This window comes from Cyprinodon tularosa, unplaced genomic scaffold, assembly GCF_016077235.1.
Source record: "Cyprinodon tularosa strain WSP-4 unplaced genomic scaffold, ASM1607723v1 ctg123, whole genome shotgun sequence".
Taxonomy (NCBI): domain Eukaryota; kingdom Metazoa; phylum Chordata; class Actinopteri; order Cyprinodontiformes; family Cyprinodontidae; genus Cyprinodon; species Cyprinodon tularosa.
Genome location: NW_024038037.1, coordinates 568,609 through 595,000, shown reverse-complemented (window position 1 = coordinate 595,000; position 26,392 = coordinate 568,609). Strand labels below are relative to the sequence as shown.

The 26,392-nt window shown below is 36.2% G+C and overlaps 1 protein-coding gene across 1 annotated transcript in view; it reads right to left on the bottom strand.

Moving 5' to 3' along the window:
* The window catches only part of LOC119777363 (uncharacterized protein C21orf62-like), an 11,549-nt gene extending 1,444 nt beyond the window's left edge, over nt 1-10,105 (bottom strand). Inside the window, exons 1-2 of the mRNA XM_038276211.1 lie at nt 10,021-10,105; nt 9,816-9,934 (exon numbers count right to left, since the gene is read on the bottom strand). The gene's annotated coding sequence lies outside the window, so the exon portion shown is untranslated. The remainder of the gene's footprint in view (nt 1-9,815; nt 9,935-10,020) is intronic.
* Between the last annotated feature and the right edge of the window lie 16,287 nt (nt 10,106-26,392).

Genomic DNA, 26,392 nt, shown 5'->3' with positions numbered 1-26,392 from the left:
GTCCTGATCGCTCTTTAGTCTTTGTGAAAGTTTGTCTTTCTGCTTGTTAAAAAATAAAACAGCCTGATCTCTTCTTAGTTTTTCATTCAAAGTGCAAAGTAAGCAGCAGCTTCTAGTATTTTAGTGTCTAAAAACAATACTTTTAATTCAATGTCAGGTTTTATGATCAGTCATTTTTATTTTTAGTTGCTTAGGGCCCCAAGTTCCTGGGGGCCCCATAAAACCCTGTTTATCATATATGGTTAATACAACTATTCCCTATTTATGCACATTAATTATGTTTTTAATAAAAATCATTTTACTAAAATGCCATCAGAACGCTGATAATATTAAGTGTGTCTCAGCCCCCCCCTTCAGTGTCCACCATATTGGATCAGTCCATTTGCTGCACATGTTCAGAAAGGTCCAAACAGACAGCAGCAAACCATTTGAAAACAAACCATGCAAAGAGCAGTGTTGCCAACTTAGCGCTTTAGTCGCTATATTTAGCCACTTTTCAGACCCCTCTAGCACTTTGATTTCTAAAAAGCTCCTAGCGCCAAATCTAGAGACTTTTTTCTGCTACTGGAGACTTTGGAGACAACATCTAAAAGCAGCGAACTCTGCTCTCCAGAGCGAGTAGATTGGTAACCCCGCCTCCTGCTCTCCTCTATCTTGTCTGCTGTCATGATTCATGCAGCTATTATTTCATCCAAATGAAAAATGGAGAACAGATAAGCAGATCATGGCTTGTCTACAGTGAAAAGAAGGACTGGGTTATTTACTTTGGCCTTTTTGGAAACACAGGAAGGAGCAATCAGCTAAGTGAGCTTAGTGCTTGGAAAAAATCTTTCATTCCTTTAGAGACAGCATGAAAAGTCAGCTGAGTACAAAACATAGAGAGGAAAACAAGAAGAAAAGGGACAAGAAGAGAGGGACACAACCTAGAACAGATAATGGATGTCTATTCTATTATAATTTCGGTATCTTTATAATTGATCTGTTTTATGTGTTGTCTTCTCTATTCAGAGGGCCCCCTGCCTGTCTTTGCCTAGGGTCCCAAATTTCCTAAATCCGGCCCTACATCTCACCTTCTAAATTCTAATGTGAAACGTAATGCCAGACAGTTTGAACATAAAAAATGAATCTTTCTGACATTTTGTCTTGAAAAGGAACAATGGACTATAGGGCCATACTGAGACAACTTATTTTAAAATTATGAAACTCAATAATATTTGATCAATAGTCATGATATCAGAAGAAATCTGTGACAATATGGGAGTAAAATCTGTTTTAATGAGAAGAAAACATCAATAATATTAGATCTGATGGGAATACTTTAACCAAACTGCCTATTAAACTGATTTAAACTTTTCCCCCCTGTAATTTTAGGACTTTATTTTTGTAATGCTGGGATTCTTTTTTCAAACCTATGATTAGATGATGGAGTTTGGTCTGTTTTTCAGTGTTTAGACCAGTTTCTCTGCTACACTATTGGCTCAGCTTTTATTTGGACTAACTGGATGAAAACAGGCTCAGAGCTCGTCTGATGAACCGTTTCTTTCCCAGACATAGACAGCTGTGGAGCTAGTTTACCGTTAGCATTTCTAACATAGAAAATATTTATAGATCGGTCCTTCTTTGTTCATTTTCTGTCTGCTAATGTCTTCTTCAACCTCCAGTTGACCTCGACAGATGGCCGCTCACAATGAGTCTGGTTCTGCTGGAGGTGTCTTCCTGTTGAAATTTATTTTTTCTCTCCACTGTCACTACAAGCATGGTTGGTGTGAGGGATTGCTGAAGAGTCAGTGCAAGTGAATCTGTACTGTTTCCAGTGTTCGGATCAGATTTGAGGAAATGAACGTGAACAAGAGTGACGTTCACTCTGAGAATAATGAGCGACACACACAGCTCACGTTGGTGGTCAATTAATAATAATACTTTTCATTTGGTGACGTTAATTATGATAATTATTACAGCAAATATCTTGACAGAGCAGCATGTCTGCTGCTAGCAGCAGTCTGCTTCATCCAGACTCATCTGCTGATATTTCTGATGCCAGTTCAGCAGAGCGCTCGGCAGAGTTTGATCAACTAACAAACTCACGTTTCTGTGCAAACTGGCCCACCAGGACTTAACAAACAAGCCTGTAGGTTAGCCACGCCCCCTTCTGGTTTAAAGCCAAACATGGAGTAAAATCATCAGAGCTATGTTGGTAAATATCTGCTACTGACTGAGGAGTTTAGGAAATCATTTTGGATCCAGATCTTTTCAGCAGAACCTGAATTTTCCTGAATGTTCCTGAATGTTCCTGAATGTTCCTGAATGTTTCTGAAGTTCTGTGTAATTTGGATAAATAAAGGCTTCAATAAAGCCCATCCAGAATACTTTGACTGCATCAAGAATTTTCCATTTCTTTCTTTATATTATGATCACACATTTAAAGGGTGAAATATGAGGTTCTAATGTGGAGGATTGTGGCTTCATTTACAGAATGAACTCAGTTCATTTTTGAAAAAGCAAACTATTAACGTGAGCTAGTTCATTTTCATCTGTTTGATACGGAAGAGGATTAGGGCCACTGGAAAAAAAAAAGTTAACTGATTTTTAAATTTTATTTCAGTTTAACATGGGAAAAAAGTCAGAATTCTGACTTTTTTCTTAAAATTCTGACTTTAATCTCAGAATTCTGACTTTAATCTCAGAATTCGGACTTTTTTCTCCGAATTCTGACTTTAATCTCAGAATTCGGACTTTTTTCCTCAGAATTCTGACTTTAATCTCAGAATTCTGACTTTTTTCTCCGAATTCTGACTTTAATCTCAGAATTCTGACTTTAATCTCAGAATTCTGACTTTTTTCCCATAATTCTGACTTTTTCCTCAGAATTCTGACTTTTTTCTCCGAATTCTGACTTTAATCTCAGAATTCTGACTTTTTCCCCATAATTCTGACTTTTTCCTCAGAATTCTGACTTTAATCTCAGAATTCTGACTTTTTTCTCCGAATTCTGACTTTAATCTCAGAATTCTGACTTTTTTCTCCGAATTCTGACTTTAATCTCAGAATTCTGACTTTTTTCCCATAATTCTGACTTTTTCCTCAGAATTCTGACTTTAATCTCAGAATTCTGACTTTTTTCTCCGAATTCTGACTTTAATCTCAGAATTCTGACTTTTTTCCCATAATTCTGACTTTTTCCTCAGAATTCTGACTTTAATCTCAGAATTCTGACTTTTTTCTCAGAATTCTGACTTTTTTCCTCAGAATTCTGACTTTTTTTTCTCCGAATTCTGACTTTAATCTCAGAATTCAGACTTTTTTCCTCAGAATTCTGACTTTAATCTCAGAATTCTGACTTTTTCCCCATAATTCGGACTTTTTCCCCAGAATTCTGACTTTAATCTCAGAATTCTGACTTTAATCTCAGAATTCTGACTTTTTTCTCAGAATTCTGACTTTAATCTCAGAATTCTGACTTTTTTCCCATAATTCTGACTTTTTCCTCAGAATTCTGACTTTAATCTCAGAATTCTGACTTTTTTCTCAAAATTCTGACTTTTTCCTCAGAATTCTGACTTTAATCTCAGAATTCTGACTTTAATCTCAGAATTCTGACTTTTTCCCCATAATTCTGACTTTTTCCTCAGAATTCTGACTTTAATCTCAGAATTCTGACTTTAATCTCAGAATTCTGACTTTTTTCTCCGAATTCTGACTTTAATCTCAGAATTCTGACTTTTTTCCCATAATTCTGACTTTTTCCTCAGAATTCTGACTTTAATCTCAGAATTCAGACTTTTTTCCTCAGAATTCTGACTTTAATCTCAGAATTCTGACTTTAATCTCAGAATTCTGACTTTTTTCCCATAATTCTGACTTTTTCCTCAGAATTCTGACTTTTTTCTCCGAATTCCGACTTTAATCTCAGAATTCTGACTTTTTCCCCATAATTCTGACTTTTTCCTCAGAATTCTGACTTTTCTTCTCCGAATTCTGACTTTTTTCTCAAATTCTGACTGAATTCTGACATTAAAGAAAAGTCAGAATTCTTAGATTAAAGTCCGAATTCTGACTTTTTTCCCATGTTAAACTGAAATAAAAATAAAAAATCAGCTAACTTTTTTTTTCAGTGGCCCTAATCCTCTTCCGTAGTTTGAACATAACTTTGAGCCCGTTCTCTTTAATTATGAACTGGGAGTGGTGGGTGGCGGCCTAGTGGTTAGGGCATAGAGCTTTGAATCCAGAGGTTTGCTCTCTGAGGAAGACCCTCAACCCCACACTGCTCCCCAGGCGCCGCACAATGGCAGCTCACTGCTCCCCAAGGGGAGGGGTTAGATGCAGAGAGTTAATTTCTCCAATGTGAGATTAATTAAGTTCTATTATTATTATGAACAACATTACCGTTCTCTACCTGCTTATCTAGAAAGAGTGAATCCTGCACCTCGTTTTCCAAACTTTTGACCTTTAATCTGCCTGAATGATCTGATAGAATTGTCTGTAAAAAGCTTTGAGGTGATGTGTTGTTAATTAGCGCTATAGAAAAAGGCTGAATTGAATTAATCTTGTAATATTAGGAATTTATTCTTATACTGTTATAGATTTATTCTTGTAATGTTATGATTTTCTTCTTAGAATATTATTTCTTATATTCTTGTCATGTTACTAACATTAGGTTATAATTTTTTATGGTACAATTCTAATCCCATAATGTTGCGACTTTGTTCTCATTATATTATGACTTTATTCCAGTTATATAATGAGTTTATTCCAGTTTATTCCAGTTTATTCCAGTTATATAATGAGTTTATTCCAGTTTATTCCAGTTTATTCCAGTTTATTCCAGTTATATAATGAGTTTATTCCAGTTTATTCCAGCTTATTCCAGTTTATTCCAGTTTATTTCAGTTTATTCCAGTTATATAATGAGTTTATTCCAGTTTATTCCAGCTTATTCCAGTTTATTCCAGCTTATTTCAGTTTATTCCAGTTATATAATGAGTTTATTCCAGTTTATTCCAGCTTATTCCAGTTTATTCCAGCTTATTTCAGTTTATTCCAGTTATATAATGAGTTTATTCCAGTTTATTCCAGCTTATTCCAGTTTATACCAGCTTATTTCAGTTTATTCCAGTTATATAATGAGTTTATTCCAGTTTATTCCAGCTTATTCCAGTTTATACCAGCTTATTTCAGTTTATTCCAGTTATATAATGAGTTTATTCCAGTTTATTCCAGTTTATTTCAGTTTATTCCAGTTATATAATGAGTTTATTCCAGTTTATTCCAGTTTATTCCAGTTTATTCCAGTTTATTCCAGTTTCTTCCAGCCTTGCAGAGGAACAGAGGCTCCGTCCTTCTGAATGATCTCTCTGCTGTAAGGCCTGCTGGAGCTGCCATCCTGTTTCCACTCAGAGAAACAGTTTCCGTGTTATTATGAAGTATTTGCGTTGGAGAAGCACTGGTTTTCAGGAGCGACCAGAACCAACGGTTTCACTGCAGATGGTTCTGGAACTGAACCACAGACGGGATTTTATGGCTAATATGAAACTAAAATGTCCGACCAGAGGCTAAAATAAAGTTTGCCTTCTAATCCGCAGATGTGGAAGCATGATGCAGTGAGCATGATCCATAAATAAGTATGAGCTCAGTGAGCTGGGTTTGGAGGAGCAGCTGCCCTTCATGCAGCCAGCCTCCACCATCTTACCTCACTGCTGATGTTAGTCATTGCCTTTCCAGCTGTTTCTGGGGCCGAGCTTTCCCACACATCATGTCACTCATTATCCTTCACTCTACATCTGTTCTGCTTCTACCAATCCCTGCCATCATCATTCTTATTTAAAATAACCCAGAGACGATGCTTTAGTGGTAATATTGATGTTATGAGTCCTTCTGATTTGATTTTGAAGTGCTCTGTGTTTGAAGGCGTTAACCAGGCTGGTGAAACCTGTGATGTGGCCGACCGTGCTCACACTCTCGGCCTGTTAAAGGCGAGGCTCGATGCATTCCTGTGACATCATGCAGCGCCGCAGCCACCCAGCCCGACCCTCCTTTCCTCGTTTCTCAGCACCTCTGGCCCACCAGTTTTCACACCCATCATCCCAGCTATGCCAGAACCTTCAGGCTCGGGTCCAGAGGTCCAGATTCAATCCTCATTTCTCTCTCCTAGCAGCCAGACTTTCTCCCACTGTTAAAGTTTGTTTACCTCATTTATTTAAGCAAATTATTTAAAACTCAGATTTAGGGTTTGTAGTTTATTCATAAGCATAAAAAAAACGGTTCCTGTTGTTAAAGGAAAATCAATGGATCATTATTTATACCTAAAACGAATACGTTTGCAGTGATTTAATGAATTTAGCGTTAATCAGTAAAAAAATAAAAATAATCATTTTCGTTGTGATCACTGGGAGCGGCCATTTTTGCCCAAATATAGTAACCCCTCCCTCCTGCCATCTTCCAGCAGTGACGTCACGGTGCGGTAAGCCTACACTGCAAAAAATCTTAATCTAGATAAGTAATTTTTTTCTTAAAGGAATAGTACACCCAAAACATGATTAGCCTTCATTTTCTACTCACCCCCATGCTGAACAACACTCTGGAGTACTTTTTTGATATCTCAAATGCATCTGGAGATCTGGGAGGCTTCTTGCTGTCTGCTGACATTCAAATAATGGAGGTCTATGGCGCCCGAGGCAGAAAGGTCCATAAAAGTCCACAAAAAACGTGTCAATATTCCTCCATACTGCTCGTCCAATGTATTCCAAGTGTCCTGAGTGGGTAGCGTCCAGAATTTACTCGAAACGAAGTCATTTAGAATGTTTTTAGAGCATAAACAGTAGTGTATAGGATTTCCTGAAAGCGCGTTCACGAGTCTACGGAAACCGCGGCAGACCAAACCAGATGAAAGTGCGCATTCAGCTCAGCAAAGAACTCATGCTCTTCCTCAACACTGAAGTCCTCAGACATTTTTCTTTCGTTGTTTCTTTCTTTGCACAGGTAAACAGCACATTTCTTCTTCTACGCTTGCATTATCGGCAGAGCAGGCGCTGAATGCGCACTTTCATCTGGTTTGGTCTGCCGCGGTTTCCGTAGACTCGTGAACGTGCTTTCAGGAAATCCTATACACTACTGTTTATGCTCTAAAAACATTCTAAATGACTTTGTTTCGAGTAAATTCTGGATGCTACCCACTCAGGACACTTGGAATACATTGGACGAGCAGTATGGAGGAATATTGACACGTTTTTTGTGGACTTTTATGGACCTTTCTGCCTCGGGCGCCATAGACCTCCATTATTTGAATGTCAGCAGACAGCAAGAAGCCTCCCAGATCTCCAGATGCATTTGAGATATCAAAAAAGTACTCCAGGGTGTTGTTCAGCATGGGGGTGAGTAGAAAATGAAGGCTAATCATGTTTTGGGTGTACTATTCCTTTAAAATAAGTGCATTTGTTCTTGAATTGAGGAGATAAAAGAGACAATTTACACTTAAAATAAGAAAACACAATTGCATTGTCTTATTTCAAGTGCATATTAACTAATTATCTTATTTTAAGAGTAAAATTACCCATTCCATTGGCAAACCACCTCATTTACCTACTCAAATTTAGGTGAATACACTTAATTTAAGAAATTTTTACTTAATTCTAGATCGTTTTTGCAGTGTAGCGCCATTCTCCCCGCTTTCCAAGCTAAATCAATGGGAACTACTAGACACATCTGCAATCAACAACAATTATTGAATATTTCCAGAGGACTTCACCATTGAAATTCACCAGAGCTATAGTGAAACTGACAATGCCCACGTGCTTTCAGAAGTTTGAATTCTGAATATGACTTTTCCTTTCAGTGATGATGATGAAGCAGCATCATCTGCTCCTCTCTGGCTCAGTTCAAGCGTTCAGACCAGACAAACATGATGAGATGCAAGGTGCTGCATCACAGTTTAACAGCTGTTTTCTAAACAAATGAACATCATCGACCCGATTCCTGGAGCTGAAGAGAGTCTAGAATAGATTCTGGACACAAATAGTTCTGCCGTTCTTAACGGAATCCAGATGAGGTAGAGATTTCTCAGATAAGTCATTCCTGAACCATCCACCATCTCCAAACAGATGTTTACACGGCAAAAAATAAAGTCTAAATGAGTCTTTTTCTTTTAAATAACTGTTCTTTGTCCTAAATTGAGGAGGTAAGTGAGACACTTTGCCAATGAAACAAGAAAATAAACATTTAAAATAAGGAAACAATTGCATTGTCTTATTTCAAGTGTATATTATCTAATTATGTTATTTTAAGAGTAAAAATATCAATTTCTTTGGCAAATTATCTTATTTACCTGCTCAAATTAAGGGTAATAACACTTAATTTAATAAATTGTACTTATTTCTAGATGGTTTTTGTAGTTGACAAGGTTTTCAGCTCTGAATCGGCTCTTCTGTCTCACTGGAAAAAATCTAAATCTAGATAAGTCACTTTTTCTCAAAATAAGTGCATTTGTTCTTGGGTTGAGGAGATAAAAGAGACATTAAGCCAACGGAACAAGACAATTTACCTTTATAATAAGTAAACAAAATCACATTGTCTTATTTCAAGTGCATCTTATCTAAATATCTTATTTTAAGAGTAAAAACACTCATTCCATTGGCAGATCACCTTATTCAAATATTCAAATTAAGGGTAAATACACTTAATTTAAGAATGTTTGTACTTATTTCTAGGTCGTTTTTCCAGTGCAGAATCCTCATTCCTCCTAAAGTGTTCTAGATCAACACATACACTGTAAAAAAGATCTAGAAATACATACAAAATGTATAAATTAAGTGTATTTACCCTTAACTTTGAGAAGGTAAATGAGATGATTTCCCAATGGAATTAATATTTTTACTTTTAAAATAAGATATTTAGATAAGATGCACTTGGAATAAGACAATATACTTGTGTTTTCTTACTTTAAATGTAAATTGTCTTGTTCCATTAGCAAAATGTCTCTTACCTTCTCATTTTTAGGACAAAGGACTAATCTAGATTAATATTTTTCCAATGCATTCAAGCTTTCTAATCATTCTCACTGCTTTTCACTGGAAAAACCATCCAGAAATAAGTCAAAATTCCTTAAATTAAGTGTATTTACCCTTAATTTAAGAAGGTAAATTAGATAGTTTGCCAATGGAATGAGTATTTTTACTCTTAAAAATAATATATTTACATAAAATGCACTTGAAATAAGACAATGCAATTTTCTTTTCTTATTTTAAGCGTAAAAGTGTCTCTTTTACCTCCTCAATCCAAGAACAAATGCACTTACTTTAAGAAAAAATGGCTCATCTAGATTTCCATTTTTTCCAGTGTTCTGCTCAGGTCCTGTTCCACAGCTCTTCCAAAGAACTGTTTGCCTTTTCCTAGGCTGCTCTAAATTGATCTGTGAGTCACCCTCCAAAAAAACAAAGTCCTGAACTGGAGATGAACCAGTGATCTGTTTTTTAGTACATTTTTCAGACCTTTTCATCTGCGGCTCACATTAAACCCTCACATTTCCTCCAGATCTTGCAGACCGGCGTGATTTTAAAAGTCACCGCTGCAGAAAATGATGCTTTTAATAAAGGATGTTCCAACTTTTCCTCAATGAAATAAATACTGTGCTTTCTTTTAAAGTCACAGAACAAAACCAGCTCTTTAAATTCAGTTATGAAGTCAAACAAAAGACTGGAGCAGCTTATTCTGCCACAAACTAAAGCTTTAAACCAAGAAATGTGTCTGTTTAAAAGCAGAAGCTGAAGACTTGAGCAGCTGCTGGTAGAGCAGGAACATCTAAATGTAAGGTTGGTGAAGCTTACTCTGCTGGCTCAGGGCTGGCTCTTGGAGCTGTCTGCTTCCAGGCTGATCTATCCGGCTTCCTCTGGTGCTGAGAGCAGTTTCCACATCTCTTCAGAGCTGGAAAAAGTCACCCAAACATCTGCAAACACAGACAGAGGATCTGTTGGTGAGAAAGGAGCGAGAACGAGGTGAGAGCAGAGTGGAGGAGAGCATAAAGGGCTTTACTTGGAGAAGCCGGGACCACATGAGTCTGTATGGAAAGCTTTCTGTCCATTTTCTCTGCTCTCCTCTTATGCACCCCCCCACCCCCCATTTCTCCTCCTCTTCTGGGAAACACCTCCCATCCTAACCCACTGATTCTCTCCCTCCCACTCTTAGACTTTCTGTGAATGCCATCTGGCGGCAGGAAAGTTATAACCGTGATAATTCTGCACAGTTTTATGTTTTCCGTGTGAGACTCCTCGACAAGGAGAAAAGAATAAAAAGGAGGAGGAATGTGGGGGGGTTATGTCCAGTGTTCCCTAGGAACCAGAACCTTTACTAAAAACCTCCATAAATCACCAAGAAGAAACCTATAAACAGAACCATGGTGTTAAAGAAGGCAGAGCAACAACAGCAGATGCTTCCAGCCTGTTAATCTCTCTGCAGGTATCTGCATCTTCTCCCATCTTCTTGGTTTCTCACACAGTCCAATAACATGATTGTTAGTTTAAACTTTTATCTGTGCTGCTCAGAGTCTCTGTGATGACTTTAGAGCGGAGTCAAAATGTCCACTTTCACAGATAAATGAGCCGTTTTCTATGTAAACACTGGAAAAAATGGAAACCTAGACAAGTAATTTTTATCTTAAAATAAGTGAGTTTGTTCTTGGATTGAGGAGGTAAAAGAGACATTTTGCCAATGGAACAAGACAATTTACACTTAAAATAAGAAAACGCAATTACATTCCCTCATTTCAAGTGCTTTTTATCTAATTATCTTATTTTAAGTGTAAAAATACTCATTCCATTGGCAAATCATCTCATTTACCTACGCAGATCAAGGGTAAATACACTTAATTTAAGAAAACTTTTACTTATTTTTAGATATTTTTTTCCAGTGAAGCCTGACACTGGAAAAAATAGAAATCTAAATATGTCACTTTTTGCTTAAAATTAGTGCATTTGTTCTTGAACTGAGGTGCTAAAAGATGGAACAAGATAGTTCACATCTAAAATAAGAGCTTAGTGTGAGGGACTGTCTTCGAGTCAATGAGTCGATGCAATCAACTGGTTTTCCTTAGAAAACTGAATGAATCTGACTGGATGAACTGGTGAACTGCAAAAAATGTAAATCTAAATAAGTATTTTTTTCTTAAATTGAGGAGGTATGTGAGACACTTTGCCAATGGAACAAGAAAATCTACATTTAAAATAAGAAAAAATAATTGCATTGTCTTACTATATTTCAAGTGAATATTATCTAATTATCTTGTTCTAAGTGTAAAAATACTCATTCCATTGGCAAACAATCTTATTTACCTGCTCAAATTAAGAGTAAATTCCCTTAATTTAAGTATTTTTGTACTCATTTCTAGGTCGTTTTTGCATTGTGAACTGGAAAGTGCCTTCACTGCAAAAACAATCCAGAAATAAGTAAAAAATTCTTAAATTAAGTATATTTACCCTTAATTTGAGCAGGTAAATAAGATGATCTGCCAATGGAATGAGTATTTTTACTCTTAAAATAAGATAGTTAGATAATAATGTACTTGAAATAAGACGATAAAATTGTTTTTTCTTATTTTAAAAGGAAATTGTCTTGTTCCATTGGCAAAGTGTCTTACTTACGTCCTCAATTCAAGGAAAAATTCACTTATTTTAAGAAAAAATAACTTATTGAGGTTTCTATTTTTTGCAGTGTTGAGGTGACATGTGTTGGTAATTGGCGCAATAGAAATAAACTGAATTGAACTGAATTATAAACAGGAAGTAAGAAAAAGGTTATTTTAAACAACAAGCTGCAATACTTTCCTTTCCTCCACAGCTATGAGACTCATTTTCTTACTTTTGTTACTTTATAAATTAATCCAAGGTACTCAGAATCAGAATCAGAAATACTTTAATAATCCCAGAGGGAAATTACTTTTGTTACACGCTCCAGTTACAGTTTTACATGATATATACACACATCCAACTATACAATATAATAATAGATAAAATATATATACACATATAGCTCTTCTGTATATATATCTGTATATGATAAAAATAAAGAAAAAGTACAGAAATACTTATATATGAACGCTGAACCTGACTCATTTCAAACAGAACATCTACCCTGGTTTAGGGGATACTTAGCTAAAAAAAATATTTTAAAAAAGGTGGAGGGGAACCACCTGGTGGCAGGTAAGGATCTTGCACTGTGTGTTTACCCTTAATTTGAGTTGGTAAATTAAATGATCCGCCAATGGAATTAATATTTTTACTATTAAAATAAGATAATTAGATAAAGTGCACTTGAAATAAGACCACACAATTGTATTTTCTTAATTTAAATGTAAATTGTCTTGTACTATTGGCAAAATGTCATTTTTACCTCCTCGATTCAAGAACAAATGCACTTATTTTAAGAAAAAATTACTTACCTAGATTTTGATTTTTTCCAGTGTACTTCCAGTCCCAGTCCCTGTCTTCTCCCAGTTCCCTCTGTTTCTGTGTCCTGAATGGTCCCTCTGTACTTCTGACCCTCAACTAGTGAAGGAACAGTCCTCCTGATTATACAGAAACAAAATGAAAGCTTCAAATCATCACTGGAAACCTGTTAATATATGATTTACATGCAGACACTATTGAATTAGGAGACACTGTGTTTAAGCCTGTAAAGCAGGGGTCTTCAAGGTTTTCCCTGAGATGGAGCAGGGACCCTCTAATTATATATATATATTGTATGAAATAGTGTTCTATCAAACTGGTCCTATAGTCACTCTATTACAGATGGAGTAATGTAACTAAAGTAATCCCTCCCTGGGATTATTAAAGTATTTCTGATTCCTGGTTGATGGGACAGGTGTTGTGAATGAAACGGTGCCCAGCTTTAAAGAGCTCCTGTGTGTCTCTGAATGTGAGCATTGATGACTGAAAGACATCTTCTGCCTCCATTTATCTGTTTACTACAGTCTGTTGGATTCATGTTAATGTGGATTTAAAGAAATTTCAATTAGTGGGAAAAATTGCAGGAGGGAATATAAAAGAAGTCTAATTAACCAAAACTTTTGCGACCCCCATGCTGTACCTCCGTGGACCCCCCAGGGGGTCGTGGACCCCCTCTTGAAGACCTCCACTCTAAAGGTCGTGAATAAATGAACTTATTTGCTGCATGAGAAATAAACATTATAGGCTAGATAAAGAAAAGCAGCATCTGGATCAAACTGATGCATTCCTCAGCTGATGATGCCGTCAATCGGCCATGCTAATCTTTAGCTAGCTTAGCACAGTTTTTCATATAAACTCCTAGTAGTTTGTTTTTATTAATGGAGAGCTGCTTCCAGTCGGCTTGTCCTAAATCTGTCAAAGTTAAATCACATCAATTCCTTAAATGCCTAAACATGGATTCTCTCCTCCGTCTTGCATCTTGTGAACAGATAAATAAATATCAAACAGCAATCATGGAGCAGCACCGAGCTCTAGCAGCTCGCTAGCATTCCAGCCAAGCCTTTGTTAGGAATCCAGTTTGTGTGGGTTGTGTTTTTTGTGTCTTTCTCTTCCTCCACCACCAGGTGGTGCCCTCTTCTGCTTGGTCCTCTCGCACATCTGCGGCTGGTTGGTTCATTAGCGGTGGACTGTCAATATCTCGACGCCAGAGTGTTTGCCAGTTTTGGGTACTTTAGCCAAGCTGAGATTAGCTGAGTCTAACTGAGTCCTTGTCTCTCCTGTCTTTCGGCAGGAAGCCTTCCTGCAAGCTGGATGTTTTTGGCCTTCTTCCCCTGGAAGGATTGTTTGAGTCTCACACTGAGCAGGGGATTAATCTCCACAAGTTCCGTTCAAGACCTCCTGGATTCCAAGTGACAGTCCGCTCCATAGTGCCTCAGGAACCAACCAAATGAAAACCTGTCCGCCCTCCAACGAGTTCCTCCCTCTGGTTAACCCACACAATACTGGATTCTGGGAAGAAAGTTTGTTCTCCACGAACGTGAGTCACGTTTTCTCTGTTTCTCCAAAGTCATCGTTCAAAGTTCCCACACACCCTGAACTAACCTAGGATACTTCCCTACCCACTTCCAGTTCCCGTTCACCAGTACCCTGAGTTTCCTGAATCCAACCCCATTAATCTCCTCATTAAACCTGTTAAACTTCTACCCTGATTTCTCTGAGTGGTTTACTGCAAGTGGGTCAGATCTCTTAAGAAAATCATGACCGCCTTTTTTTCTTCACTGCTCCATGATAGAAACTGACTGTTGGAAGGAACCGTTGAATGAATGAATCAGTTGGTGATATTAATTAATATCAGTATTTATATATATATATATATATATATATATATATATATATATATATATATATATATATATATATAACTGAAATTCCTCTTCTATCAGGCAGGAAGCCCCTAATAGTAGCCTGATAGAAGATGATAGATAGATGTGTAAACTAATTTTCACTAATAAAAAAAACAACTAATAAAACACATGTACGCTTGTAGATTTGGATCCCTTCATGGTGAAAGAACATGTTATGGCTTCTCTAAATATGATCCACGTGTTTCGCTTCCTTCCACATTTACCCCTTTGAACTCTGCGGGACACGCATGAGAAACACGTGGCGTTATGTTTGTTGTTCTTTAGCGGGTGTTGTTAAGGTTAACTTTTGTTTGTTAATAAAATGCCACCGTCTCTAAGTTCATTCACCGTGTTTCTCGTTTCGGTTCAGCCACATAAAGCTTGAATTGACACTGAAATATAGTTTATTTATTGTGAATTAAACTTTTGAAAACGAATCACTGGAAATTAGCTTGTTTGTGTCTCTTCAGCTGCTGTTTTTCAGGGTCTACATGTGAGTCAACATGTTTCCTCACAGACTTGGCAGCGTTTTCATGCTGGACGCCTTCCTGACATCACAGGGATCTGAACCCTGATGTCAGTGAATTAAACTGCAAAAAGAAGCGACTTTTAAACCAACACTAACTTTTCAACCATCATAGAATATTTTCATAACTTCTGAGATCATACGTCGACTTACAACTAGTAGAATGTCCCCTCAGTCAGGGGTGGAGGGGCTCTGCATCGATCATCGGCACTAATGAACTCTGAGGAGGTTAAACCTGCTACACAAAACAACTAGAGTACAAATACAGATAACTTTTGATTTTTTTCCCAGCGTTTTATTGTCATCACATAGTCACAAGCTCAGAGCAATGAAATTCACTCTCTGCATTTAACCCCTCCCCTTGGGAGCAGTGGGCTGCCATTGTGCGGTGCCGTCGATTGTTCCTCATACTATCTTCTTCCTTGTGTTTGTTGTGTCCTCTACTCAGTTTGTAATAAAGAGCAAACTGGGATTATGATGATTTCCTTTAACCAGTAGAACCACAGAAATGGGTCAACAGATCCTCCACCTGAGCTGTGGATCTCTGCAGATGCTCCAGAGCTGCTTTGGGTGTCTTCATGCTTCTTTTTCTTGACCATTCTGTTGGTTTAGGTGGCCTGTTCTGTTTTGGTAGTTGAGATAAACCTCTAGATTATAATTTCATAACCTAATCCTGCTTTGATTAATCTGTCTGCTGTGTTCCTTGGTTTGCTGATGGTTTGCTGATGGACCTCTGAGGCCTTCAGAACAGCAGCATTTATGCTGAGATTAAACGATACACCTAAACAGGTGAGCTTTGAAGGCAGAAAACAGCAGGAAATCTGTGGATTAAAACGTGAAAAACTCCAAGGGCTGGAATATTTTCTATCCCTCACTGTTTCACAGAATGAATTAGTGAAGCACATGACTGCATCTAAACAAGCCTTTAATCGGTCTAACATGGTGACCTGGAGTAGTTCCTGATCCTGGTTCCCACGTCTGCCGCAGCATTAATCTCTGAACTACAGGTGTGATAATCCCAAGCTGAATGGAACCCGTGAGCCGTGGTCCGGACGGCGCCCAGAGTCCGACCCGGCTTTGATCAGACGGAGCGGCTGATCCCAGAGGAGACGGATGGGCCCAACAGAACATCCTGGAGAACCTCAAAGTTCTGATGGCACCGATTACAACCATCAGTTTTTATTAATGTTATTAATCACAATTATTGGTTTGAATTAACGCAACAGATTACAGATTAACACTAAAGGATTATTTTATATTGAAAAATATGTTCAATAAAATAAACTATCTGCTTTATTTAAAAAAAAGAGTTTTTTCTGAATGATTTCCACAAACATCATCATCAGGTTGAATAAAATGTAAACCTCCCCTTTATTAAAAAATATTTTCTACACTGGAAAAATGATCTAGAAATAAGTGCAAATGTCTTAAATTAAGTGTATTTACCCTTGATTTGAGCAGGTAAATGAGATAGTTTGCCAATGAAATCAGTATTTTTACTCTTAAAATAAGATAATTAGATCATATTTACTTGAAATAAGACAATGCAATTGTGTTTTCTTATTTTAAATCTAAATTGTCTTGTTCCATTGGCAAAATGTCTCTTTTGTCTCCTCAATTCAAGAACAAATGCACTTATTTTAAGAAAAAATGACTTATCTAGACTTTGATTTTTTTGCAGTGTATTTATGTTTATTTTAGAACCTAAAACAGAAATAAAAAAGCTTATCTTAATTCCAAATACAGGATCTCTGGCAGAAAAAGAATAATTTTTCATTGAAAAAAAATTTGCAAATGAGTTATACTACCTTCTTGTTCCCAGGGTCACATTTTAGTAAATCTAATAAAAAATTACATATATTTAATAAATTGTAGGATATATTAGCTTTATCGGCTCCTTCCTGAATTAAGTTAAATTAAACACTTCAGACGTCTAAAAAAAAAAAATATTATTAATGATTGCTAATCAGTGAAAGTCCAGATTTAATGAACACAGCAGATAATCCAAAAATACACACAAAAAAAATCACCAAATCGCAAAAAATACAAAAGCTAAAAATGAACTTCATGGTGTAAATATTGTTTGAAAATGTTAATTTCAAATCTGAATCATCTATGAAACCTTAATATAGGATCCAATCAAGGTCTGTTCCACATTTCATGGAAATAAAGTAAAGCATAAATATTTTAGAGGGTTAAAGTCGTTATAAATCGCTGCTCCATTTTTGCCATTTAAAGTTTCTTCTGATGAACTTTCCCCCCTTTCTATATCTCACCGTATCAGATGGTTGCTCAGCTACAAACACTGCAGTTAGCTTTAATTGATTCTCTTTTTTTATTTACTTTTTAATATTAAAATCTGGTTTTATTAAGTTAGAAAAACCAACAGGAAAAGACGAGCCCAGCTTCCATGTTTCCATATAAATCACTGCAGACACCAGATTGTCATGAAGCCTTTGTCATTAAATCTAAACACATATTTCTAGATCAATGCTGCCTATATTAAAACTGTATGACTGGATAATATCCACATTAAATGGGTTGAACAGTTTTTATTTATATTTCTAATCCTACAGATGAAGCAGAGAAACAAAAACTGCAGTTCTGCATTTATCTTATTTATTGTTAAGATAATTGGAGAAAAAAGATCAACCGAACAAATAAAAGACACAATTTAAGATTAACAAGATATTTATTTCACATTTTTTGTTGCTTCTGATTGATGTTAACTTTTACAAATAATATGCAGGATGTTCCTTCAGAAATGTTCAAATTCCTATTTATAAATCAGCTGCTGACAGTTTAATCGTTTATCAGTTATATATTTAAAATTTATTATTGATTTAACTGTTTGTTTTAGTGACAGAAAATATAAGATTTTTTTCATTCTGTTCCTTTTTTATTTAGTTTTTTAAAGTTGCATTTTGCTTTTTCTGTTTTGTTAAGAATTACACTGCAAAAAATCAAAATCTTGATAAGTAATTTTTTCTTAAAATAAGTGCATTTGTTCTTGAATTGAGGAGATAAAAGGGACATTTTGCCAATGGAACGAGACAATTTACATTTAAAATAAGAAAACACAATTGCATTGTCTTATTTCAAGTAAATATTATCTAATTATCTTATTTGAAGAGTAAAAATACTCATTCCATTAGCAAACTATCTCATTTACCTATTCAAATCAAGGGTAAATACACTTAATTTAAGACATTTTTACTTATTTCTAGATTATTTTTGCAGTGTAAATGTTTTTAGAAATAAATCTTGCTGATATTATGATGTAAACATTTAATTTGTGTATTTTTGTTGTCAGTCTGTTTAACTAGAAAAGCAGCTGGAGAGGCGGACCCCCACCTTCTGTTAATACCTGCATCCAGGGGCGGATTTAGGAAATTTGGGGCCCTGGGCAAAGACAGGCAGGGGCCCCTCTGAATGGAGAAGACGACACATAGAACAGCCCCATTCTCCAGATAGAGAAATGTTAATAGAATAGACATCCATTATCTGTTCTAGGTTGTGTCCCTCTCTTCTTGTCCCTTTTCTTGTTTTCCTCTATGTTTTGTACTCAGCTGACTTTTCATGCTGTCTCTAAAGGAATGAAAGATTTTTTCCAAGCACTAAGCTCACTTAGCTGATTGCTCCTTCCTGTGTTTCCAAAAAGGCCAAAGTAAATAACCCAGTCCTTCTTTTCACTGTAGACAAGCCATGATCTGCTTATCTGTTCTCCATTTTTCATTTGGATGAAATAATAGCTGCATGAATCATGACAGCAGACAAGATAGAGGAGAGCAGGAGGCGGGGTTACCAATCTACTTGCTCTGGAGAGCAGAGTTCGCTGCTTTTAGATGTTGTCTCCAAAGTCTCCAGTAGCAGAAAAAAGTCTCTAGATTTGGCGCTAGGAGCTTTTTAGAAATCAAAGTGCTAGATTTCTAAAAAGCACCATAGGATTGGTGTGTATCTGGCAGAGTTAAATTACCTGTAGATAATGGGAAAGGTTTTGCAGTTCTATGGTAGTAGAACAAAAGGCAAGGTTCTGGGGAATTGTCAACTGCCCAAGGAGAAATGTTTGATCAAATTCTAACAGCTTTAAAGATAATTAGAAATCAAAATCAAATACTGGAAAATTAGCTCCAACAAAGTCCTCTTCTTCTCCATAAAAAAAATTAATAATAATAATCAAATAAATAAATGTAATCTAACAAAAACTTCCAACTGATTTTAATATTCTTTTTTTGTTTCTGCATTTTTAATTTTATTTTTTTTATTTATTTTTTACTTTTTTCCCTACTTGCTTTGATTCTGTTTTATCTTCCTGTATTTTAATCATGTAAAGCACTTTGCATTGTCTTTGTACTGAATTGTGCTATACAAATAAATTTGCCTTGCCTTGCCTTGCCTAGAGGGGTCCGAAAAGTGGCTAAATATAGTGACTAAAGCGCTAAGTTGGCAACACTGCTCTTTGCATGGTTTGTTTTCAAATGGTTTGCTGCTGTCTGTTTGGACCTTTCTGAACATGTGCAGCAAATGGACTGATCCAATATGGTGGACACTGAAGGGGGGGCTGAGACACACTTAATATTATAAGCTTTCTGATGGCATTTTAGCAAAAAGATTTTTATCAAAAACATAATTAATGTGCAATAGTTGCATTAACCAGGGTTTTATGGGGCCCCCAGGAACTTCGGGCCCCTTTTCAAATCTGTTCATAACTCTTCATGCTCTCTTGTTCACAAACAGACACACCAACTCTCCTAAAAGCATAACTTCCTGATGGCGGTAATAAACGTCAAATCTTAGGACGCTCCACCTGAGAGAATCTCTGCTGCCATCCTCTGGTTTAGAAGGGAACTACATGTTCCAGAGGATTTACCAGTGTTGGCATGGTAACAACCAGTAACAGGTGATTCCCAGTTGAGGAACCCTTAGGATAAAGGGGTTAAATGATGGTCTTCGGCCATCCTCCTCCTCCACCGTTAAGAGTCATTATCCTGACATTTTTGCTTATTATTATTCCTTCACTGCCCTAAGTTCATAAATACTGAACACAGTTTGTAGCAGTAATTATGAGTTATCTAGAAAAGTTTTTCTTTCTTCTTAATTGATAAAGGAACAGGTTGAATCAGAACTTCAAAATAAAGGCCTGTTTTCACTAATAAAAAGGTTTGATTCAATTTAACAGCTGCCCTCTTATTTATTATTAAAGGAGTAATTGTTCTAAAAAAAAATGTGCAAACTGACTTTCAAAGAGTTAGACATGATGCATTTTTTCCTCTTTATGTTTGATTATTTGCTTTATTCCATGTTTTTATGGATTTATCTTTGTGTCCTTAGACTCATTAACTGACTAATAAATGTATTTGTTTACATTTATCTAACCGCTTAGATAGAAGCATAAAAAGAAAGATGACATAAAAATCAAGTTTACAGGTTTATAATACTTGAAATGCCTGTTAGGGGAAAAGAGAACAGAGAAATGCACCGACTAGCCTATTCAGGAGTCATAAAGATGTTAAATTTGCCCCTTAAGACTCTGAAAATTGCAGATTTATATAATAAAAGACTAAATAAATGTGGGATGATTTGTAAGAACCCTGATCTGACCACATGAGGGCAGTATTGGCCTGTGTTTCTCCCACGGTGTCAGAAGTCCTCTGGTGTCTCTGTCTGCAGCTGAACCACACAGGCTGCTGGGCTTCAGAGGCACAACTTTCTCTGTCAGGTTCAGTTTGCGAGGACCCCCCCCCCCCCCCCCAATTGTCCTACTAACACACACTGGTGTCAGATTAAATCTGCAGCCATCAGAGCTCATCCAGCTGTGTCTGCCCCCCCAGATGTTGGGGAAGGTGCAGCGAGACTCTGTGTGTTGGTGTTTGTTCAGACTGCTGAGCGAAAGGAGAAGAAACATGAGACTGAAAAAAATGATGAGACACTTCTGGGATTAATAGATGTTTTAATTTAAATTAAAGGGTTATACATAATTCTTAAAATCTACCCCCAAAAATGACTTTTTAAATGGTAAATGGCATGTACTTATATAGTGCCTTTATTCAAGTTAGGAGACTTGACCAAAGCGCTTTACACCACATTCATTCACCCATTCACACACACACTCACACACTGATGGTGGCAAGCTACATTGTAGCCACAGCTGCCCTGGGGCTCACTGACAGAAGCGAGGCTGCTGTACACTGGCGCCACCGGGCCCTCTGACCACCATCAGTAGACAATGCAGGTGAAGTGTCTTGCCCAAGGACACAACGACAATGAAAGTCGGAGTCGGAGCTTGAACCGTCAACCCTTCGATTACAGGGCAAACTCCTACATCCAACGCCACTGTCGCCCCTGTATATTAGCTTAATTTCTGTAGAAAACAATGAAGGACTGAGTGTTCAATCAGATTAAATGTGTTAGAAATAATCCACTTATCTAATGTCTTGTTTCCAGATTAAATAAATCTGGTCGATCATCTCATAGTTCTCTTTTTGTCTATTTTATAAACAATCCTGTTAATAGAATTGGTTATTCTACTCGCCTGGGTTTTATATGAATATCCTCTAAACTAATGAACTATTAGAGTCATCCTGCAAAAATTCACTGAAGGTAGAATTAACTAATTAAATAAAAACCTTTAAATCAGCTTCCTTTGGTGCTGGAGGTTCGGTTTGTAAAACCAGATTTATATTTTCAAGCTGATTCTGACATCTTGGTTAAACTGGGACTAATTTCATGCATTTCTTATTTTTCATTGAGTTTATCTGTTTTCCTTTTATTTTCATTTGTGCAGAACTTTTTTTTTATGTTTTAGGAAAAGACTTTATAATTTTCTTCATAAATGTATTTAAACAGGGAGGACCTTCTGTATTAAGGAGCTATAAGAGGGGAAGTAATGTGGGACGATTGTCTCGCTGAAATTCTGGGTAAATTATTATTTTATTTTGTTTAAGTTGACATTTAGCTCACTGGAAAAAATCCAAATCTAGATAAGTCTTTTTTTTTCTTAAAATAAGTGCATTTCTTCTTGGATTGAGGAGATAAAAGTGACATTTTGCCAATAGAACAAGACAATTTACATTTAAAATAAGAAAAAACAATTGCATTGTTTTATTTCAAGTGCATATTATCTAATTTTCTTATTTTAAGAGTAAAATACTCATTCTATTGGCAAACTATCTAATTTTCCTGCTCAAATTAAGGTTAAATAGGCTTAATTTAAGAAATTTGTACTTATTTTTAGATTGTTTTTCCAGTGTGGACAGAACTGACTGACAGGTTTTTGTTAAGATGAAATAAACTTTATCATCAATTAAAGCTTTATTTTCATAAATAATCTGACCGACTGCTGGTTAAAAGAGAAATGATCTGGCTGTGAAGATAAATTGCATTAAATAAAGTTTTTATTTAGTTTAAAATGTTTATCCTGACCCCCCCTGAAGGAGCTGAAGCTCCACGTCCCTCTGGGTCGTCCTAAACCTGAATCCGTCTCTGATTTAAGGACGCTCAGGTGGACACATAAACAGCCAGGCCTGCTGCCGCCTCCTGACCTTTCCCTGAATGGCTGCAGATATCGGCTGACAGCTCCGATCGGATCGGAAGCCGTTAGCTCCCAGTCGGGTAACCCGATCCCTCTGCGTTCCCCCGCGGCTCCAGTAAAAACCTCCATCCAGCCACAGAAAATGCAACAGTGTCTGAGAGGTCATTCTCCTCCAAACACCACCCCGTTCCTCCCCCCCTTACCTACCCTCACCCGACTGGGGTCACGGGGCCAAATCGATCCATGTGACCCCAGCTTTTCTTCTGCCAATGAACTTTCACCCTGAGCCTAACAAAGCAAGAGAGAAAATACAAACTTCAGGCTTGGAGAGTGTTTTCAGTGCTGAGCAAACACTGCAGCACCTATTGGACGGTTTGGGTCCAGATAGGGACATGGAGGACATCCCATCATAGAGGAAGTAAGACCTGGAAGAAAGGAAGCATTAGAGATAACGGTGAATAAATCAGACCAGACGTTTTAGTCCTCATTCTTTTAATGCAAAGGCGGTAAAAATGTTTTTGTCAAAAGACAAAGTTGAGAAATATTTAGGTTTCTTCATTTTTTTTCTCGTACTGATGTAATTCTATGGGGTAAGATAGCCGTTAATACAAATGTCTGCACAGATGTTTGAATTTAGGATTTGGATTTATATCTTGTTGTCAGCTCATAAAATGCTAATAAGTAATGAATCCTAGATATAGAGTCTGCAAAGATATGAGTATGAATCACAGATTTATGAGTTTGAATCTGCACTGCAAAAACAATCTAGAAATAAGTGAAAATGTCTTAAATTAAGTGTATTCACCCTTAATTTGAGTAGGTAAATGAGATAGTTTGCCAATAGAATTGGTATTTTTACTGTTAAAATAAGATAATTAGATAATATGCACTTAAAATAAGACAATGCAATTGTGTTTTCTTATTTTAAGTGTAAATTGTCTTGTTCTATTGGCAAAATGTCTCTTTTATCTCCTCAATCCAAGAATAAATGCCCTTATTTTAAGAAAAAATTACTTATCTAGATTTTGATTTTTTTCAGTGTGCATCCTCAGACAGAGCAGTTTCACCCCTAACCAGATGGTGGCGGTAATGCACCTGACAGTTTGTTCACCAATCAGCACAAGACGAGAAGAAGGCAATTAAAACCATTAAACTCATTAATTGATGGTTGTACTGTGTGTGTGTGTTGGAAAGAATATTTCAGCAAAGAAATTAGTTTGATTTTTGCACTTTTTCCAGTTTAATTCTGGTTGGTGAACAACCTTTTAAGTGCATTACTGCCACCTCCTGGTAAGGAGTGGAACCCTTTCATCAGAGGTTTCAGGGTTGCACTTGTAAATTTGTTTTTTGGATTGTAAATTCTCACAGATGAAACATCTCAGGTCACATGAAATGAATGATTGACTTTATTGATCTCGCAGTGCAGAAATTTACGCGTTACAGCAGCTTAAATAGTCAAAGAAGAAGAAGAAGATTTTTTTATTTTTTTGCTTTATTGGCAATTCCGTGTAACATTACAGAATAAATCAAACAGCAAACACAGATATACAACAGTTGGTGACATTATAACTTTAAGAAAAACGAGACATAGAAGGTAAAAAAATTAAAATAAAACAAGGGAAACAAACAAATAATTAAATAAAATAAACAAATAAATAAAATAAACATAAAATAATAATAGCTAGGGGTTTACATTGAGTTTATAGTCATTTAAAAAAGTGTATAATTTTATACCATTTTTCTTCTTCATAAATTTAAGTGACTGAAAATACAAACAAAGTTCTTTAAGAAAAACGTTGAAATTTGGATTGGTCCTCATGTATTTGTTTTTGTGAATGTAAAATTTCCCCATTATGAGTAAAACATTAAAGGCTATAGGTCCTGCAGCTTATCTGTCATTTCTATTCCAAACAAAACATTCTGTTTGTCCAGATGAGAAGGAGATTCAAATTTTAGATGAACACTAGAAGCAGAAATCTTCCCAGAAAACTTTCACGTACAGACAATCGTAAAAGAGGTGACCAACAGTCTCAATTTCACATTCACAGAAGGTTCAATCATTTTCTTCAAAAACCAAAACGGAGCCTCAGGAATTCCTTGGAAGGATAAATGTCAGTGATTATTTTGAAATGGACTTCTTTAACCTTTGGAGCAACAGGAAACTGTAGATATTTATTCCGCATTTTTCCTACTTTCTCTTTTGGAAAATGCTTGGAGATTAGGTTTCTGTGGGATGAATCGGGATGAAATTCCTTGACAAACAAACTACGTATGACATTGTTGGTCAGCTTTTTATCAATAACAGACTGACCGTTGAGTAACAGAGAGGGAAGTTTTACCTGGACATGGTTGAGGAGTAAGAAGAAGAAGAAGAAGAAGATGCCAAAGGAAGTAAAAAGGTACATTGGTTATATACTGTATATACAGTGCGTCCATATATGACAGCTTCTTTATTTATTCATTTTTTAAAGTAGGATCATTATACAGGGTTATTGCACATGGGTATTTATATAGATGGATATATTATATATATACATATATATATATATATATATATATATATATATATATATATATATATATATATATATATATATGGATGTTTTATTTATATATGTAGTTATTGCACAGGATTCAAATAGTAATTGGACATTATACATTGCACAATTATTGCCGCTGTATGTGGGAGTTTACAGGGAACAGATCAGATATAAAACCTTGGATTTATTCACGTTAAGTGACTTAGATAAACACCTATACACAAACGTTTTTATTGACATTTCTTACCTCATCGTTTTCATTCTGATTCTCCTCCCTTTACTCTGAAACCCTTCAATAAAATGAGCTGCATGACCCTCAGAAATATTGGAACAGAGTTTCATCTCAGTATAAATCAAATACTTCAGCGAACTGATCAGGGGGGGGGGGGGGGGGGGGTGTTCGTAAAGTGGGGGTTGGGACCCATCTGAAGTTAGATGTTATTAACAATCATTGTGATATCCAAGCTTTATAGAAGGTACAGCCAACAATTGGAAGAATGTGGTCGGTGCAGATGAGACCAGAAGCATAATGATGCAGGGTGGTGACAGCATGGTGCTGTGAGGACAGCTGCTGCAGTCGATGGGATTTGAGGCTGAGACAGAGGAAGACATACAGCCAGAGCTACGATGTTATGGTTTAACCCTTTAAAGCCCGATCCAAGAATAAAACAAAACAGAAAATTACTTTTTTTTGGTTTAAAGTCCTTATTTGGCCTTTTAACAAAATATGTAAAAAGAAAAAACAGAAATACATTTTTGATATTAATAATTTATTACTATGCGATAAGTCAAGATTATTTTTTGTGTAGTCTTCTACTGGCTGTTATCAGGTATATCTGATTGTGCACAATAGGATTTTGAGCAAAGTTTTTACCATTAAATTATGCAAAAGGTGTCAGACGCAAAACATTTCAGAAACCGTATGTATCAAATATGATACATTTGGCATTATAGGGTTAAATCAAACCATATTTAGGTGTTAGGATGTCCTAGTTTAAGGCCGATATCAATCTGATAGAAAATGTGTGTTAAAATTCAGTCTTTAAAGATGCAGCCTTGGTATAAAAATCCCCCTGAAAGGTTTTCCAGCAAAGCTTCTGTGGTCTGGAGGCGTTAGCGCAGCTTTTTATGTGTAGGACATTTTAAAAGGCACATATTTTTATTTATAAACGTCTTGGTTGGTCTATAATACAAAGCTCTATAAAACACACCGAGGCCTCCGGCTGTAAACTGACAAAAACTTATTGTGTTTATGGATTTGGAAGGAACTTTAATTGCTGGGTTTCTAAAACATTATTTACAGTTTGTATGTCAGAAATGGACCTTTTTCCTCCCTTAGGTCCTGAATTTAGAAATATAAAACTCCCATCAGTGAGGAGAGCAGAATAGCAGATGAAACTGGGACCCATATTTTTTGTTGACTGTATTTATTTGAATGACTTTATTTTTTTTTTTTTTTTATG